Here is a 17596-nt window from a genome sequence, read left to right as displayed (position 1 = left end):
GGTCTCATCAGGAGCATTGAAAATCAAAGGATTATCTGTTTCTTCAGATTCGACATTTTGATGAGATCCATCATTGACCTATGGCTGTCAGCCAAAGTGCCAGAATCCGCCGTACAGCTACAGACTCACTCCATTCACCGTGGAGACCGCACCGCTGCTCCGGAAAGGCTAAAGTGGGTGGCGTGTGTGTGTTTGTCAACAACTCATGGTGTGAAGACGTACAGTCTGTCCACAAACATTGTTCGCCAGACGTGGAGCTGCTGTTGTTGAAATGCCGACCCTATCTACCAAGGGAATTCGATGCTGTTTACATCCCTCCGCAAGCTTATTCATCAACAGCACTCGGAAAACTCCTTGACATCATCAGCGCGATAGAAACGGCTCACCCTGATGCTGCATTCATTGTCGCGGTAGACCTCAATCACTGCAACCTACGGAGTGTGCTCCCGAAATACTTCCAGTATAAACGTTTCTACACGAGATCATGTTGACAGCAATATCCGTGGTGCATACAAAGTTGCCCCCCGCCCTCACTTTGGACTCTCAGACTACATCTCACTGTTCCTATACCCGACCTACAGACAAAGACTCAAACAAACAAACCCAGTGATTAAACAAGTTAAACTCTGGTCTTCAGAAAGTATGCTGAATGTCTGACTGGGTACATTAGCACCTGCGTTGATAAAACTGTGCACAACATACAAGTCTGGAAGTTTCCAAACCAGAGCCCTTGATGAACAGTCAGGTACATCAGATGCTCTGTCTCTTGCATTTCGATCAGGGAACGAGATGGAGTACAAAACATCAGAGTACAGACTGAGAACAGACATTCAAATGTTCATCATTGTTTTTTACTATGATGAACTATATAACAAATTTTTAAATCTTTTTTACTTCAGTTTATACTTATTTTAATTTTCAGTCTAGCGTTTTAAATATTATGAACTGTCTTTAAACCTCTGAAAAGTCTATTTTTTCGTCTCACTCCTTAACTGCGTCACACTCTCACACATACACACAGACACACACACTCATCTGACTCACATGGCTATTTTTAACTCTTCAACGACAAAGACATTCCTGTCTCCTTTGTTTATTAGTTATCTTTACAATAGCGATGTATAATTACAATTACATTACGGTGCCCGTTGACTACTGACTGCAAAATGTTCAGAGTTACAATCTAAACTTTCACGCAATGGCTTACCTTTTTGTAGTCTTACTGGTAACTAGTTTAGAAGTTTCCCCACTCTCCTAGTCGTGAGTTGCCCCACGAGTATTATAATAAGGTATGCCAATGTTGGGACCTAGTATTTGTGAACAATAGCTGGGCCTACATGTGTAGCCAAAGCCTGCAACCACATGTTTCCTTTGTTCTATAGACAAAGGAGAGCCTCCAGAACTCAATCTCCCAGGGTGCTTCAACTTCACACCTAGGTGTTAAAACTGCCCCTGGACACAACTTTCAACCACTATTGGTCACTCTGGGCCCCATGACCCATGAGGTCACCTGGCCAATATAAGTCCAGTGTCACACTTTTCGGCCTTGACAAACAGCTGTTTCTCCAGGTGTTTTATCAGCACTTGGCAGACGTGGTGGACGTGTGTCTCCTCGTCAGGGGCAAATATGAGAATATCATCCAGGTACACGAAGACAAACAGGTTTAGCATGTCCCTCAATAAATTATTAACCAAGGCTTGGAACACTGCTGGTGCATTGTTTAACCCAAAGGGCATTACTAAATATTCATAGTGACCACTGGGGGTGTTAAACGCAGTCTTCCATTCATCTCCCCTCCTGATTCTAACCAGGTGGTAAGCTTTTCTCAGGTCGAGTTTAGAAAAAACTTTGTACCCTTTCAGGAGTTCGAAGGCTGAGGAGATGAGAGGAAGAGGGTACCTGTTCTTGACGGTGATATTATTGAGTCCTCTGTAGTCGATACACGGGCGAAGTGAACTATCCTTCTTTCCAACAAAAAGGAAACCTGCCCCAGCTGGAGATTGAGAAGGGTCGGATGATCCCTGTAGCCAGGGACTCCTTGATGTATTTGTTCATGGTAATATGCTCAAGGGAAGACAGAGAGTAGAGAAAGCCCCTGGGAGGATATCTATTGCGCAGTCGTAAGGTCTGTGAGGGTGAAGAGAGGTGGCTCAGGCCTTGTTAAATGCCTCCTTGAGGTCGAGGTAACATTCCTTTATATGAGACAAGTTAGGATATTTAGAGTCATTACCATGGTTCACATCTGACATGGCACATATTAAAGTTCCTGGCTTGACATGGGCAGAAAAACAGTCCTTGATACAGTTCGGTCCCCACTGAACCACCCGACCTGTCTCCCAGTCTATGCAGCCGTTCCTTATCCTGCAAGCTTGGAGGCTGGAACCAATCAGCTCCCTGGAAACAAACCTACACACACAGTCAATCATCCACTCAGTCATCGAGCCAGACACACCTGAAACACATCACACACATGCATCACAGCAGAGAGCGAGAGAGAGAGGGAGAGAGATCCACACCACAGGCACAGCAGTTAACAGCACATACACCGATGTATAGAACCTTTCGCACGACCTCAGGGTCGTAACAATCAATCGACGCAGGGCAGGGTAGAATATTGAAGCCCTGGGTCTCTCTTTTTCACGGTCGGACAGTCTTTTATCAATGCGAACGGCAAGAGCAGGTAACGAGTCTAAATCATCGGGCAGATCTAGCGGAGCTAACTGGTCTTTTAACTGAGGTGCCAGTCCGTGCAATCCCGGCTAGGAGAGTCTGGTCATGGGGACGCTGGGAGGCATTGCAGACGTGAACAAAGGTGAAGCTGAAACTTCTGAAACTGTGGATGCCTTTCCGCTCGCTGCTTCGCTTTGTTTGTCTCATGGGGTCAGTGAACATGCTTGGTGAGGAAGGTAAGCTGCTTAACCAAATGAAGTCAACATCTGGGTGTGTTGACTGGTACTCCGTAGTTCCTCCTCTTGTCTCACGATCTTTTCTCCATTAGTTTTGATGGTGTTGCGCAATGCAGCTGAGTTGGCTGGGTTCATGTTGGCCAGTTCATACTGTTAAGGCTGAGTACATGAACTGAGAACCCAAAGCACAACTCTGAAACAATGTCCAGTTTCCAAAAACAGGGGTCGTTTATTCAGTCAGGGGTATCAAAAAGAAGTGAGGCTAAGGATAGGTCGGTAAATACAAAAACATGGTCAAAAGCACAAGACAAGACTAGACGTGGGTAAATTGCTGGAACTTTACGTACAAGACGAACTTGCACATGACAGGAAGAGACGCAGACCATATATGCTAAACAGAAATCAGGTTAACTACACACTGGTGAAACATATTAGGGAGGGGCAGGTAATCCGTGAAACACACAGGGGCAGGAGTGAAGTTACTTTAAGAGAACAGAGACAAACGTGAGTATCAAAGTAAAACAGGAAGTGACATAAAACATGAGACAGAAAATGCTGAGAGTGTGTGTGTGTGTGTGTAACCATGACAAACTGTTCCATAAGAACATTCAATTGAAAAAGATATAAAACAATTTACAGCAAATTATGATCAGATACCATTAAACAGCAGAGTTGCAGAGCTGAGTCATTAATTAAGTTAAGTTTTTAATATCTTCTAACACTGTGCGTTAATCATCAAGGACGAGTGTTTGTAAAATCACTGCAGTGAACGTGACTGTGCCATCAGGCGCACAGAGCGCACTGGATATCACTCACAAAAAATAAAGAAATACTATTCACTTCCAAACTTCCATTTCCAAATAATATCCCAGGGTGGAGGTTAGGATCCCACTGATGTGTGAAGTTATCGGTCAGATTGCTCTAAATATAAAAATACTGTGGTGACACTAGTGCGTAATGCTGTGATGGAATGGAAGGATGAGAAGGAAGCGAGCGTTCAGCGATCACATTTCTTTTTGTCCCATGATGACAACTCACCACTCTGGTTTATTAGCCGACAGGTCTGTGTGTCATATGATTAACACTGTATAATATTTACATTTCTATGTAGAGTCTCTATTATTAATTTGAATAAATAGTTTTGCTAAATTGTATAGATTGGGGTCATCAAATCATAATCCTGCAGTTTTAAAATATGAACAGGCAATACAACAAGTTCCCTCACATTAGCCCTCAGGAAACTACGTTATATATATATATATATATTTAGGGCAGGGCGATATATACTCATAGCTTCAGTGATAAAAGACTCAAGACTGGTAGTATGGATATTGTAATGCTGTGATAATAGCCAAGTGCCTATCCCTGGTTTCAGTGGTTGCAGAGTGAGTTCAGTGGCTGTTTTTTAACCAGTGGTTATCCTTAAAATGGCTATATTGAGGTATTTCATTGTAGATAGTGATGAATTGATTTTGTCTATTTCACCCACCCCTAATATGTCACTTTGTCTACTCATTTATTTTAAATACAGCCAATATTTAATTCTCTTCTTACTCTTATGAATGAATTACCTTTTTTGGTGCCAGAACACACTCACAAACAAATTGTGCAGGTATGTCAGATCTGGTGAAAATGTACGTATTTTAATGTGCTTGTGAAATTTTGTCAGACGAGCCTAAAGGAGTTGGTGATACCATACAATGAAACTTGTGAGATTGTGTCAGGGGTCATGTCAATGTGTGCTGCCAGGGTGGGAAGGACAGTCTAGTTATTTGTGTTATTAGTGTAGTTTATTCTAAACATCCATGTCTGTCATCTATCTTCTGTCCTCCTCTAAGGAGCCGTGCATTTTAAAAACATATTTGCTGCTCTCAAATTCAGTTTGTTTGTGTGATAGCCTCTGGCTGGATGAGCTACATTATATTCCGTAAAAAGAAGACAGAGTTTGCAATTATATTTACATCACGCATTTTGTTCATAGAATATACATTTGACCAATGTATTGTCTTTGTATGGCACGTTTTCCAATTAAAAAAAATCGGACACAAATGACTTAAAACGACAGCCGCTAGATATTCCAAATGTGGAATATGGCGAACCCCTCAGATAACTGCGTTTCCCTTTAAGAGCTGTTTTGACCAGCAGCCAATCGGTGCCGTGACAGCCCGGCACGTGACGTAGAGTAAGTTCCTGCTGTGGCTTGAGGGAAACAAATCGACATTCAGCCACGGGAGAATCGCATTTTGCGGGTAAGTCAAGGCATTTTGCCACAAATAAGCCACTTGTTGGCTTTGTACGCGTTGTTTGGGGGGTGGTTTCCGCACGTTTCAGTGCACTGTGGTCGAGAAGCCTCCGGAATTTCGTCTTGAACAAGCGGCCGTACTGTCTAGGCCTACGCTATTTCCTGGTGCAACTCCACAGCTGTATCTATTGGAATGAGCAAGTTGGAAAAGTTCAGTGGACGGGTTTAGGGGGACTCCTCCCTGCCCGCTACCAAGAACACGACCCGGTTCTGATGCGTGCTGAGTTGTCGATCGCGGAGAAGACACTGTTTGACTTGATCCCCATACATAAGAGCTGTCCATACCGAAACCTAGCTGTCAGGTTTCGTTCGCCCGTGGAAAAAAACTAGGTAACCGGACCACCTTAAATTGCACCGAATTACAAGTATTTCAAATGCTTTTACGAAATGCCAGCATGTCGAATTTCAAGAGCTCTCTCATTTTGACGTAAGAGTTATTCTGCTCACAGATTAAAATCAACCATTTGTAGATTTAGTCGATCTGTCGAGGTGAAAGTGTCTCAGCTGTGTGTAGTGCAGTGGTGACCAACCTTTCCAAGCCCAAGATCACTTTTTAATTTCCAAAATGTAAGCCGAGATCTACCACACCGATATCTCCCAAAAACCACTTAGGAAGATCATATTTAGTATTTTTTTCAATTTATGTTACAACAGGCTCAATGAACAAGCATACATACACACAGACAGTTATGCCACTTTATCTATTCAGTGCACAATGTTCACGTTAATATCTGTTCAATACAAACTATTCATATTTATAGCAGCTGTTTAATGCTACAATATTTAGCTTCTCAGTTTACCTACTGCCAGCGCTATGTTTTTACATAGGATTTGTCTTGTAAATGGCCATAAATATGACCACTGTAATTCCTTTTATGAAGTAGTCCTCTAAACTCAAATACAAAACAGTACTATACAGTATGAAGCCATGCATCTTCCGCTCCTCCAAATATTTCACAATAAAAATCTTTTTTAAACAAATTAATGGATTCAGTCAACAGAAACACTGGAGTGCTTTTCCTCTGAAATGAATACAGGAAGTGTTGCAAATATGTATGTTTGTGACATATTCCACAGAAACATTGAAACTGTAGTGAAAGATAATTTTCACTGTCTATTTTGCTGTGAACTGCATACCACATCAGACACACTGCCAGTGTGAACAACAGACGACCGCGGCACACCCGCAGCCAATGTGGCCCGGGCGTAAGGGGGACAGCAGCAGGTACGTGCACAGACATTTTGGGGGACAGGGGCTCAAGTGAGAAAAAGGGCACTTCTCATAATTATTTATTTAAAAATTGTTTTAAACAAAAACTTAAATATAGTAGTACATATCTGCCTTACTTAACAATTTATTTTAATACCCTCACACTCACACAATTGTTAAATACTCAACAGTTCACACAGACAATGGTCTTCTTTAGTATTCACTAGGTTTATCACAAGAGCAGGCAACAACAAAGGAAACTAAGTCACAATGTGCATGTTTTCTATCCTACTATAGTTTCTAGTTAGGGCTGGGCGATATGGAAATAAATCTAATCATGATAATTTTTTCCATATCAGTCGATATCGATATTTACCACGATATAAATCAAATCAGCACCACTGCACTGAGGCGCATTACTCTGCGCAGGTAAACAAGTGACTCTGCTCCTCATGTTTTCTAATCACACACTTAGAACTGATCTTAATTTAAACCTGCTGAATTCATATTTATGTTCCCGGATAAACGGGGCATCGCTTCTTCGGCAACAAAGAAGTTAAAACACTGCCGTGCATGCACTTTAACCCTGATGTCCTGGCTGTGTGCGTCACGTTAAGTCTTACGTGTGTATCAGGTTTAAACATGTCTCTGAAACTCTAGAGCGAATCAAACAAACACAAAGTAAACGTCAGCCCTGTACGTGTCCTAATAACTTCTGATCAGTGATGGTGTTAATTGGTAAAGTGTAAAGTGAGCGCAGGTCAGCGATGGTGTGAGGAGGAATCAGACTCCAACAGGAGACGCTGACACATACAGGACGACAGGGCCTTTAATGTGCATTTAGCTGTGCGCAAACAGGAGTATTAGAGCTGGGCGATATATATCACGATATAAATCAAATCAATGTTTCTGTCAAGCTTAAAGGTTCCTTTTTACTTCTAAGTGAAATGTGAAAATATCCCAAGGTTCATTTTGGTTTAAATATTATTTATTATCTGTCAGAAGTTGAACATGACAAATGTAGTGTGGAACATAATACAACTGTATTTAAAAAAAAAAAAAAAAAAATAGACATATATAATAAACAAAAGTCTTAATTCTGACCAGTCAAAAGCTTCAAGTGTTACAGGAGAACACACACATTTTTTTTGTCCAAATAAATAAAATCTTAATTCTAAAATCTTAAATCCAAAACTACAATCTTAAAGCTTTCAAGTTTTACAGAAGAACACAAACATTACGTCCAGATAAATGAAGTAGGTATTAATACAAAATAAAATCGCCAAAAAACTACCTCTATACTGTTTCCTTTTCTTTGTATGGATTCCAACAGTTTTTAAATTGTTGGAAAACAGACCCACAAATATGTAGACATAAAAACAATCTGTATCCTCACTACAAAATCAAGCAGCTTTCAAATGTAAATGAAGGAGAATGAAATCAAAATTGACATATTCACTCAATTTTGGTCAGCTTATGCTCCAAGGCAAAAAAAAGTAAGGCACAATAAATCACCCTTTGTGCAGTACTGCAGTCATTACCCTACTACAGATTGTGGGCAAGGAAGACAAGTCGGTCCACTGCCTCAGGTTTTAAAGCTGCCCTGTGGCAGGTCACAATATTACCCCCTGTGCTAAAAACCCTCTCAGAGATGGTACTGGTTGCAGGGATGCACAAGTAACGCTTTGCCAGGCGGCTCACTCTTGGGAAGTTTCTTTCATGGATCTTCCACCACTGCAGGGGTGGAAGATCCATTTCACAATCTGCATCTGGTGCCAGCAGATAATTGTCAAGCTCCTCTTCCATTGTCTCTTTATCGCTGAGTCCTGTGTTTTCGACCGTGATTACTGGCATCATGTCTTTTGCAATAAAGTAGGTTATAGCATTTGTGATATCACTGTCTCTTAATTTTTTTGTCGTACGGTATCGCGCTGGAGAAAGTGGACACTGTGGTCTGTTGAAGCGCAGGTATAACACTGGTTGATTTAGGTGGGGCACCAGCACTTGTTTGTATCTGTGACTGTAAAGTCTTGCATTGTGCGTGCTCTTGAGGATGGCACTGCTTCAGATGGTGGAAAAGATTTGTGGTATGACCTGTCTTTGAGGGAACATGTTTTCGACACAGTTTGCAGTGCACGCTACTTTGCTTCTTGTCGGACTTTAAATATCCCAAAGATTTCAACACAACCAAATTCTTTTGACCCTTCTTTTCAATTATATATTCGTCTTATGAGCCCTGTAGTGATCAGTAGGTGGCACTATCACTGTCACTACATACAGACTAATAGATCTGTTCAGGTCGGGACTCTGATCATAGGTCAGAAATTTGGGGCCGGTTGGACAATGCACACAGGAGTTAAAAACAGCTTAATTTTCACGCTGATCAGTAGGTGGCGCTATGATCCTGAGTTAATATTGACATATGGAGCTGATCAGTCCTGGACTCTGATTATGTGACAGAATTTTGGGGCTGATTGGACAAGTGGAGTTATGACAACTTTGTCTCCTATGGCGAAGGATCAACCTTCGCCGCACCTCAATGTTTACATGGTGGGAGGAAACAATTCTGACCATGGTTTTATGACTTGTCTTAGCTCAGCTTCCTGTTGGGTTTTTCATAATGCTCCTTGAGACATTTTTTCTTTCGTCTGGTCATGATACACATGTGTACCAAAGAAACGGCAACCAACGCATTAAGTCTCTGATCCCCATTTTGCATACTTGACAGGAATGTTAAGGGGTTATGATCTGTATAAATTTTCACTGGCGTTGATGGGACCACATATACTTCAAAAACTGAATAGTTTAACTGGTGTTGATTAAACTTGCGTGAAAAGAAGCAGACAGGATGTTCAATGCCCCCTTCTGCAAGCACCAATTTCGCTTGCATCCACCTGTATCTTAAAAGGTTTTTCAAAATCAGGAGCTGCAAGAACAGGAGCAGAATATATCATTTCCCTCACATTATCAAACACAGCCTGACAGTAGGAAAACCTGACAAAGAACGTCTTTTTTTCCCAATAGGTTAGTCAGTGGAGCAACCACTGTTGAAAGACTGCGGCAAAAACTGCGGTAATACCCCACTAACCCTAGGAACCGCAACTATTTTTTTCTGCATGATGGCAATGGATATTTATCAATGGCTTCCACCTTTGCACGCACAGGATGAACTTCAACCTAGCCTACAACCTTCCCCAGATAGGTCACAGTCGCTTTAACCAACTCACACTTTGCTAGATAGATTAAGTTTGCCTCTGTCAACCGGTCAAACATCACACTAAGATGCTGAATATGGACTGCCAACGTGTCACTAAAGAGCACTACATCATATAAATAAGTCTTATGCACACCCTGTCAGACCAGCTAAAACCTTATTCATAAGGCGCTGAAATGTAGCTGGAGTGTTCCTCAGCCCAAACGGCATGACAGAATAGGAGAACAACCCCCCTGGTGTGACAAAAGATGAAATTACTTTGGCTCTTGCTGTTAGTGGCACCTGCCAATAGCCTTTTAGAAGGTCTAGTTTAGTGACAAATTTAGCACTTCCTACCTGATCTATACAGTCCTCCATTTGAGGCATTGAACAGTCAGGTTTGGTGACAGCAGACCGGTCCCCTGCCTGAGAAAATTAGATCTGCTCAGACACATCAGAGTGGTCTAACTTAGCCTTACTCCTTGCCCTTGTTACTGCACAGGAAGACAATTTTTTAAGGAACTGCTTAGTACACTCATCTGGCTCCTTAGATTCATGCAAAGGTGAACTCACATACACTGGAGGTGTACAATCTTTCCAAACCCTTGAACCAGCCAAGTCATTCCCCATAATAATAGTTATACCATGAACTGGCAGCTGGGGACAAACACCCATTTCAACTTCTCCACACACAAGATCAGAGAAGAGGTGAAACGATGAGAGGCAACCCACAGGGGAACCAAACCAATGCCCAGCACAGGAGATTTTCCAGCCGTAGCAGTATGGATTAAAAATTCAAAATCCCATCCAAAATGAGACTCATTAGTCCTGGTGTCCTGCAAAATCTTTACAGGTTTCCTTTCCTTACCATCTAGAGACACAAACCTATCTGAGACATAGGGTGCATACATCTCATCGATATCTCTTAGATGGATTAGTCTCCAAAAGAAGATCAGGCTCGACAGTGCTCAGAGCAGAGGCTACAATGCCAGCTGACTTCACATAATCACTGGAATCGGTTGACTTTTTGATAGTCTTACTAATTGGACACTGTCTTTTCCAGTGTCCCTTGTTTTTACAGGCATGACATATCCTGGCTGGATCAAACCTTCCATCTGTCCCTGGAACATGCCTCACAGCTGGATGAGTGGGCTTATAGGTGCCACCTAGAGACTTACCAGGCCTAAACCTGAAAGCTTCCCTCTGCTGTCCATCTCCGTGGACATGGCCAAATACCTAGCCACTAGCATGTGTTAATACATACTCATCAGCCCTCACTGCAGCTGCTGATGCTGTCTTCACCTTTTTCTCATTGACATAAGTAGCAAGATGAGCAGGCAATGAGCTCTTGAACTGTTCAAAGCGGAGCACCAATGAGTGAGCCAAAATATCCTGGACAAATTCAACATAGGTTTGCTTGTCTCCATTTTTCCAATTCCTAAATGTCTGCCTATATGCTTCAGGAACAGGTTCATATTCCTTAAGAACGGCTGCTTTAACCTAAATATGACTATTTATTGACTCATTTTAAAATTGACTAAATTATTTGTTTTAGATTGCACTGCCCTGGAGAAACAATATTTAATTTTACACTGAGCAAAAAACAAATACATCGAGCACATCCAAAAGAGCAAAATCAGGCGGTCTGAGTCTCAATACAAAAGCACAGGGAGATTGACTTCTGGAGCGCCCCCTCCTAACTGCCTAGCCCAGACTGACTAACTGCACCCTACTCTTCATGTGCGTACTGGCGGTGGGTATTTATCCACCTACAAACCGTCTGTATTGGGGAAGACAACTTGTCCCAGCCAATACTTCGGGGTGCTCCCGAGCTAATAGCTCTAGCCGCACGGACAACACACAAATATAACATACAGCCCTGAAAACCAAACCATACAAAAAAAATGAAATAAATAAATGTGGCATTATGAAATAAAAGTCCCATGAAATAAATAAATGTGGCCAAACTGATTTTAATTAAGTTCTGAACATTGAACAAGAATTTGGACGTGTATTCAACCTTTGCTAACTTTTGTAAATGAGCTTAAAGGACACAGATCCTGAGACTTCAAGTACAATCGGTTTAAAGTTGTTAAATATTGTGATGACGATATGACTTGCAATAAATATACAAACACTTCCTGGCTATGGACGCAGAGACCATGGACAGCTCCACAGCCGGGAGAAGGCTCACAGCCCTGCTGTAGCACCACCAAGTTCGGGGCAGACACCAGGGAGCCATTTACAGCTCCACTTTTTTTTTTTTACAGTTTTTAGTATCAGTAATTTACTTCTCTCTGTGTTTCTATCATTCACGCTGCGCCAACTGCGTCAAACCAAATGGAGCGCGACACCATCTCCTCCAGCTTGACATACATTTAATACGTTTACAAAGTCTGTTGGTTTTGGTTCCTGAGGTTTGCAAAAAGCTGGTCTGTGTTCCTCGGGGCTCTGTGTTGTGGAGGTAGATGTAGGCTAGGCCAATGCTGCTGGATTCTGTGCTTGTACGGTCAGCAGGGACTACAGCTCAGACACCGCTCAGGCTTGTATTCCCTCTATCTTGTTGCTGAACCTTGGATCAACTAAGCCCAATCAAGAAGGTCATTTGTGGTGTGATCCTGATATTTGTCAGTGAGGTAATTAGAATGGTTGTCTTCATTGTTTTTGTTAGTTTAGTGTCGTTCTCATTCCGGTTCAAAATGTTGAGTTTCAACAGGTCTTCAGCCTCAGGGGCTTCATTTATAACCGTTGTGTATGCGCAAAACGGGGCATGAAACTTGCGTACGCAAAACAAAATTGATGGTAAAATGTGCGCATTTCCACGCTAACTCTAACCCATGCGTATACAAATGTTTTGGAGATGGGAAAATGACGATGCTGATGTGAGGTAGTGAACTGAAGCCAGAATATTAATCCACTTCATCATTAACATTAAAACCAACAGCTACAGTTGTGCTCGCGTTACATATCATTTCCATAAGAACCTTCAATTGATAAATATATAAAATATCTTACTTTCAATTACGTTCAGATACCCTTAAACAGCAGAGTAGTTAATTGTTTTTAATAATATCTTCTAACACTGTGCCTGCATCATCAAGGACGAGTGTGCGTAAAATCGCAGCAGTAAACATGACAGAGTGCACTGGATATCACTCACAAAAAAGAAATACTATTCACTTTCAAACTTCCATTTCCAAATAATACTGTATCCTAGAGTGGAGGTTAGGATCCACTGATGTGTGAAGTAATCGGTCCGATGGCTCTAAATATATAAATACTGTGGTGACACTAGTGTGTAATGCTGCCTAATGGATGCACACAAATGGAAGGATGAGGAGGAAACAAGTGTTCATCGATCACAAAGATTTTTTGTCCCATGATGATGACTGATCATCTGAGATAGATTTTATAGATCTGTGATCTTGGATCTTTGTGCTGAATTTAGTCCAGTATTACACAGGTCGACCGACGGAATAAAATGTTTTTGTCTCCGTGAATAATATATTTTTTATTTCAGGCTCCGTTCTCTCTATCACACTCAGTCACTCACTGTATTATCAGCAGCAGCGGCAGTGTATCAGTGTATTTTTCTTTATAAATGACATCACTGCTGTCCCATAAAATCGCTCTCCACCTCAATAACAAACACTACTATGTCGGTGTCAGAATGTGATTCACCGTGGAAACCCATTGGTCAGCAGGATAATTTAATATTCATGATGCTTTGCATTGACCATTTATGGTTAAATGTGGGGGTGTAAATGGTGTACAGGGCAGACTTGGAGGCAGACCCACGTACAAACATTTCCAGGTGGACTGTGATTTATAAAGTGAACATTGCATCAGGTATGCACTGTTTTATAAATCAGATTTATTTTTATATAAATCAGATTTTTTTTTTTTTGTGTTCGCCATGTACAGCTTTTCTGCACACGTACACTTTTAGTATAATTCCTATGCACTGTTTTATAAATTAGGCCTCTGGTGGGTATGTAGGTTGGTAGTTTTGAAATAGGAATAGAAATTTAGGGAGTGTACAGTCTAATCATTTTGAGTGATTAGATTTTTTCAAATCCATCTATTTACCTCCTCAGTAACCTGATCAGTCACTCTTCAATAATTAATTTGAAATAACTCCTCTAATTATTTTGGAATCATAATTCCCAGATATTTCAGTTTTGTACAATCCTATTTAAAGTAGAATTTTTTTTCCCCATTTGTTCTATTATAGAACAAATGGGCTTCTGTTTTATGTATATTTAATTTATTATCTGAGAATGAGCTATATATTTCTATTTCTTCCATTTATAATGGTAGTGATTTTTTTTATTCTTGTGAGGACTTGTTCACACCGGCTGCTGATCAGCCTCGGTTCTGCAGTGGAGTTGCTACTGAAGCGCTGTTTTTCACAGGGTTTACACTGAAAAGGACCATAACCAGTGAATGAGTGAGAGAAAGACTACTGCCCATCACCTGAAGTTCTTTACGTTATAACTTTTAATATAAATGGTGAAAGGTCTGTATTTATGTAGCGCTTTTCTAGTCTTGATGACCACTCAAAAGCGATTTACAGTACAGTTTTTTTTTCCATTCACACACATTCATAGAGTGCATCTATAGACAGCACTTTTTTTTCTCTGAGGGGCATTTTGGGGTTCAGTATCTTGCCCAAGGACACTTCGGCAAGCAGATGAGGAAGACTGGGTTCGAACCGCCTACCTTCTTGTTAGGGGATGACCACTCTGAGTCACAGCCGCCCCATAACTACAGCCATTACAAGATTTCTGGTTTCTTTTCCTTGTTTACAAGTAGTACTGTGTACTCAAATAAGTACCAGTACTATACAGCATGAAGCCGTGCATCTTTCACTCCTGGAACACTTTGCTTTCACTTCATGTGGCGAACCTGCAGTGTTTCCCTTTAGACGTGCACTTTTTTTTCTCTCACTGCAGCAACTGTCACATGTTTATCTATAATAACACGTAATGTTATTAAAGTTAACAAGTTATGATCTTGATCTTTACAATAATCCAAATTATATATAGCCTAATGCTATAAAATGAAGGCTGCTTATCATTGTCAAAAACCCACCTAAATGCATGAATACAAACAACAAGAAAACACTTGATAACCTACAATTTTATTGAGCATGGAAATAATGAACATAAATTAATGTTTTTCTGGCATTTCATGGTGATGAAGCTCAAACCCAGGATAAACCTGCACACTTACTAAACCCTCTGCTATGACAAATATATTACCATAAATTTTGTAACCCATTTTTTTCACGACAGAAGTCTGGTGCCACTGGCTCAGATAGAGCGACTCAATATGAATGGCCATGATAGTTGATCAAATAATTCAGCATCAAGTGTTAACATTAGCATCTGTTATTTAGATTTTGCTGAAAAATCCAAGATTTAAAGTACGGTGAACATTTTCTGACAGTAACCTACCATGTATATAACTAGTTTGGTCCATATTTAAGAGTTGTGGGATTGTAGTAAACAGTTTTTAATCTTCATTTAATAAGTAGATGGGTCTGTGAACTACATTCTGTGTGGTCTTTTCCTTCTTTTGGTATTACGGTCATTATTGAGGGGGGTGCATGACATATTTAATTGGATTTTGGAAAACTATAATCCAATTAAATGATTTTCACAGGAGTGGACTTAAAGTTTGCGTAAAGGTTTTGTACTCCATTACTTACAGGGCTCTTATCTTTATTAATTATTTTGTATTGCTAATATCATTCCTTTAACTGTTATAGGTTATATTAATTTTGAATTTTGAATCGATTATATATTTGAAAGTCATAATCAAACTTCACGATATCTTTAATTCGCTCAAGAATGGTGTTGTAGATGTCATGAACTTGAATTATGAATAGTCTGAATTAAATTGTAGATATCTAAAACTGTAATTAAAAATTAGAATATATAATATGATAGAATGCAATACAATTTAATAATTCAACTGAATTGTAGATATATATAATGAGAAATCACACATATGAATGATAAAAGTAGTTTATATCTTACTATGTTGCAGTAGCAGCTGGTGATACATTTAATTGGGGGGGGTGCAGTGTTGGGCAGCGTAGAGATTAGACTAGTCTCTACTCTCCCTACCTCCTGTCTCCTGCACAGTGGTGAGCACTAGAGCTGTATTCAGCCGTTGACTCTGCTGAATAATTATAACCACCACTCAATTTCATGGTTATTTAAAACACTTAGCCAATGCATTAGTAAATTAAATTGTCTATTAAAGCCTTATTTTATTTAAATAAATGGAGTTTTAATATACTATTACATATGGTTAAAATGGGGTGTGTTTACATTTTCTAGGACAACCGGGCCTTAATCATTTGTGTGCAGCATGGTCGAAGGAAGTTATAAATTTGTTCGCAGAGTACGTCAAACGTTCCTAATTATTCATTTCTACATCCACATAAAGATTTTGGTTATATCTTACCAAGCATTCTGCAATTTCTGCATTTTCTGTCTGGTAGTTAGAATCTTCCCTTTTTTTTTTTGCTTTTTCTTTCTTCTTTTTTAACTTAAATGCCAGAAGCTTAATAGCTTTGGAGCTATTATCACTGAATTTTTGACTTGTGAAGGCTAGAGATTTTTCTATTTCCTCTAATGACAATATGTGTAATTAAGTTTTCATTATTTTTAATTCCTCTCGTCTTTTCAATTCTTGTGTACGTGTGTTCTCTTTGTAATCTTCTTACCTCTCCTTTTATTGAGTTGATTTCTTTTTGTGTATTCTTCTTTTTCCAGCTTGCATATATTATTGCTCCATGTATTTTTGCTTTTGCTGTTACCCATAATACAGTGGGTGTTACTTCTCCATTATTGTTATCCTATAGGTAGCCTAAAGAAGGCTGTTGAACCTCTTACCTAAATTCCTTATGTCCAAGTAAAAAAATATTTAATCTCCATAAGGTTTCCCTCTTTTTGTTTCTAACCCTATTGTCAAAATTGTTGGAGCATGATCCTCAATAGTTATTGCATCAATTTCACATTTCCGTACTCTAATGTCATCTTTGAAAAAACAAATAATCTAATAGGGAATATGGATTAGGGCATGCCTAGACGTTGTCGGGAGTGCATACGGGCACGCGGGGGCCAAACACACTCTGTGTAACACTTTATGATTTACTGTGATGGAAGTCACACAAGTTGGAACAGCCAGTTTGAGCTAATACTAATACTTTGAATAAAGTGTTTCAGGCAATGTTACATAGTGTTAGATAACTAACGTGGTGGAGCTTATTTTCCTACCACACACAGTCACCTTCAGTTTAAAAGTATGATCACCTAAACTATAACACTTCTATTTCTTGTAGACTGGTTCATGTCGCTGTTGTGCCGGTTTAATAATTGTAGTGGCTGGCTGACCCCACAGGAATATTACCTACCGCAAAAAACGGAGCACAGAGTACTTTGACTTCTCTCAATCAGCCACACGGCAAGTCATATTATTCATCTTACATGTGATTGAAAATGTCTCCACAAGGCACAGACACAACAAACACGATGAGCCGTCATATTCAATGAATGGGATTAGTTCAGGTGAAGCCAAGCAGACAGCTAGTGGCTAGCCCTATGGGCTAACATAGCTCTATAGGCTAGCCACTGCAGCGACAAGCTTACAATGACGTGATTTTGTCAATCAAGTAATAATTATGCATACTTTCAAACCTTAAATAATTTAAACGAGCGAGTTAGAAAATTATTTGCACCGTACAGTTGTCATGAAGGAAGAACTTAGTCATTGTGACCAAAACCATTTTTTGAATGTAATTTTGCTGTAAAGTTGGGCATTTCAACACAGGAGTCTATTGGGATTGACTCGTTCTGGAAGCCAGCCTCAAGTGGCCACTCAGTGAACTGCAGTTTTTTGCTCTAGCATGTCGACTTTATTTCTCAGCCCCGGAGGTTGCCGCTTGACCTGAACCATCACCCTGTATGTT

At 40.2% G+C, this 17596-nt stretch overlaps 1 protein-coding gene across 2 annotated transcripts in view; it reads left to right on the top strand.

The window, feature by feature from the left end:
- Nucleotides 1–5068: 5068 nt before the first annotated feature.
- mtm1 (myotubularin 1) overlaps nt 5069–17596 on the top strand; it is a 50865-nt gene continuing 38337 nt past the window's right edge. Inside the window, exon 1 of one of the 2 annotated variants that reach the window (XM_034615353.1) lies at nt 5069–5156. The gene's annotated coding sequence lies outside the window, so the exon portion shown is untranslated. The remainder of the gene's footprint in view (nt 5157–17596) is intronic. The other variant, XM_034615354.1, reaches the window with a different exon arrangement.

The sequence above is a fragment of the Hippoglossus hippoglossus genome, chromosome 18 (assembly GCF_009819705.1).
Source record: "Hippoglossus hippoglossus isolate fHipHip1 chromosome 18, fHipHip1.pri, whole genome shotgun sequence".
NCBI classification, from domain to species: Eukaryota; Metazoa; Chordata; class Actinopteri; order Pleuronectiformes; family Pleuronectidae; genus Hippoglossus; species Hippoglossus hippoglossus.
Note: the sequence above shows the minus strand (reverse complement) of the source record. Positions and strands in the feature narration are given on the sequence as shown.